We start from the raw sequence: 3394 nt of genomic DNA on the forward strand, positions 1-3394 counted from the left end.
ATAAATATAATAATATTTTTATTAAAAATTAATAATCACACACACGCGCGCCTTGCCCCGCTTCGCCCGACCAATGGTGGCACGTGTGTGGGACATCCACCGAACCCACATTGGTCTATCTCCTCACTTCTTCCAAAATATGGGTACCCCATAGGGCCCAAACCCAAAACTCAAGATTGGAGTACATAAGGGAGGCTTCCAATACCAATTTTTCCAATGTAGGATTCTCCAACCAAAAGGTTGGTTCCCTCTTGTTTTGAAAGTTAAATTTTCACCCAACAATCCTCCATTTGGAAATTTAATCAAAAAAAGAAAGAGAGAAAATATTTTCATTGAGCAGTTTCAGTCTAGACAACACTGTGCATAAGTAAAGGTGTCTTACAACTTGAACTTTTATATAATATAGATGATTCAGAATATACCAGAGTAGCCCTAGGTTTTGAACTCCAGCATCTCACACAGAGTGTCATTAGGGTGTAGTACAAAAGCCCGTGCTTTAAGGCCTAGCACGTGTATCCCGATTTAGTGAATGATCTAGAGAGTTTGCCTAAAAACTCCATAGGAAGCGACCCTCACTTCCACATTCACACAGGTGAGTTTATTAAGAGTACTCCTGTAGCTAGGTACCCCACTTGTCATCAAGTATACATCTCATTAAGAACTGAGTTCAACCTTTCTTACGCTTCAAGATATCATGCTCAGACTATAAGTCATAGGAATGGAAATCTGTGTTTGGTTGAGCATGATTCACTATATATCACTCGTGATCAGTTATTACCCGTTGAACTTGTTTCTTGGGATCTCCAGTCTACAAGTTGAGTTTTCCTCATTGTGAATCATCTTTCTATAGGCATGAGTCCCATCCTTTCTGAGGTTCTGAAAACCTTTTCTTTGGCCAGTCCTTTCGTCAAAGGATCTGCCAAGTTTTCATCAGTCCGTATGTGATCCACTCTAACTGCACTAGTAGTGAGAAACTCTGTAACGGTACTGTGCTTACGACATATTTGATGTCTCTTTCCGTTGTAGTAACGGTTCTGAACTTTTACGATTGCTGCAGTACTATCGCAATGGATCAATATGGCTGGTACTGGCTTTTCCCATAAAGGAATCTCTGATAGAACACTTCTAAGTCAACTTGCTTCTTCACTAGCTGTCTCTTATACACATCTAGATGTGTATAAGAGACAGGTAATAACAGTTCTGAACTTTTACGATTGTTGCAGTACTATCGCAATGGATCAATATGGCTGGTACCGATTTTTCCCATAAAGAAATCTCTGATAGCAAACTTCTAAGCCAGTCTGCTTCTTCATTAACTGTCGCTAGTGCTATTATTTTTGACTCCATCGTAGATTGGGCTAAAATATTATATTTCTTGGACTTCCAAGAGACATCTCTGCCAGCTATATTAAAGATATAGCCACTTATAGCCTTTGAATCATCCGGAAGAGAGTTCCAATCAGCATCGCTGAACCCTTCCAGGATAGCGAGAAACTTATGATAGTGTGATCCTAGGTTTTGGGTTTTCTTTAAGTATCTCATTACCCTTTCTATAACATTTCAATACTTTTTGCTAGGTCTGCTTGTAAACTTACAAAGTAATCCTACAGCATAAGCTATGTCAGGCCTAGTGCAGTCAGCAACGTATCTAAGACTGCCTATGATGCTCGCATACTTCGATTGATTAACACTGTCACCAGTGTTCTTGAACAACTTGACACTAGGGTCATAAAGAGTGGAGGCTGAAAGTAATATATTTCTTTAGAATCTTTTCTATATAGTGAGATTGATCCAAAGAAATTCCTTTTTCAGACCTATTTACTTTTATGCCTAATATTACACTAGCTTCTCCTAAGTCTTTCATGTCGAAGTTTGCACTCAATATTGATTTTACATCATTTATGACGTGCAAGTTCGACCCAAAGATCAATAAATCATCTACATATAGACACAAGATAGTGCAGAGGTTATTATCAAACTTATAGTAGATGCATTTATCACTTTTATCGACCTTGAAACCTTTAGATCGGATAAGGTTGTCAAATTTTTCATGCCACTGCTTAGGAGCTTGTTTTAGTCCATAAAGAGATTTGTCTAATTTACACACCTTATTTTCTTGACCATGGACAACAAAACTCTCAGGCTGTTCTATGTAAATCTCTTCTTCAAGTTCACCGTTTAGGAAAGCGGTCTTTACATCCATCTGATGTACTACGAGGTTGTAAAGGGCAACGAGAGAGAACATGACACAGATTGAGGTAATTCTAGTGACAGGGGAGAATGTGTCAAAGAAATCTACATTTTCTCTTTGTCTAAAGCCCTTTGTTACTAACCTAGCTTTAAATTTGTTGACAGTCCCATCAGGTCTAAGTTTCCTCCTTAAGATCCATTTGCACCCTATTGTTTTACAGCCTGGGGGTAGATCTACTAAGTACCAAGTCCTATTTGACTCAAGCGAGTCCATCTCATCATGTATGGCTTCTTGCCATAGGTTGACATCTACTAAGGGCAGGGCAGATTCAGATCTTTAGGGTCTTCTTATACATTATAGGTCAGGAAGTCATTTCTGAAATCTTTGGCGATTCTAGCTTTTTTGCTTCTTCTAGATTCTGGGTCAATTTCCTCTCTAGGGTTAGGGTTTCCTACTAGGGTTAGACCACTTGATCCAGACCAAATTTTTCTTCAAAGAAATCGGCATCATTTGACTCAATGATCATTTTGTTCACTAGATAATAGAACCTGTAGGCTTTACTATTTAAGGCATAACCTATAAAGACACACTTGTAAGCTCTACTATCCAACTTTCTCCTTTTTGGGTCTAGAATCCTTACAAAGGCTAGACAACCCTATGTTCTAAAGTAGGACAGGTTTGGTTTCTTATTCTTGAGAATTTTGTAAGGTGAGGTTTTGTTTTTAGACTTTGGGATTCTATTTAGAACATAACACATGGTAAGGATGATTTCACCTCACCAATAAGACGCGGTTTCTAAACTAAGCAAAATAACAACTACTAGCTCAGCTAAAGTTCTATTTTTCCTTTCGGCTTAGGAGAATAAGGTGCGGTGTTTTTGTGTATTATTCCATGTGAGTTAAAGAACTCATTAAAACTGTCTGAGTTGTACTCGGTTCCCCTATCACCACGAAGTCTTTTAACATTTTTATTAAACTGATTCTCTAATTTAGAAACAAAAAGTTTGAAGGCATCAAAAGCATCACTTTTGTTTTTCAGCAAGTATACAAAAGTAAAATCAGAGCAGTCGTCAATAAAAGTAATGAAATATCTTTTACTGATCCTAGTCAAGATGCCATCAAATTCACATACATCAAAATGAATCAAATCTAGAGGCTCAGAATTCCTAAATATAGATTTATGCGGAGTTTTAGTAATTTTAGC

Source organism: Benincasa hispida, chromosome 11 (assembly GCF_009727055.1).
Source record: "Benincasa hispida cultivar B227 chromosome 11, ASM972705v1, whole genome shotgun sequence".
In the NCBI taxonomy this organism is placed as follows: domain Eukaryota; kingdom Viridiplantae; phylum Streptophyta; class Magnoliopsida; order Cucurbitales; family Cucurbitaceae; genus Benincasa; species Benincasa hispida.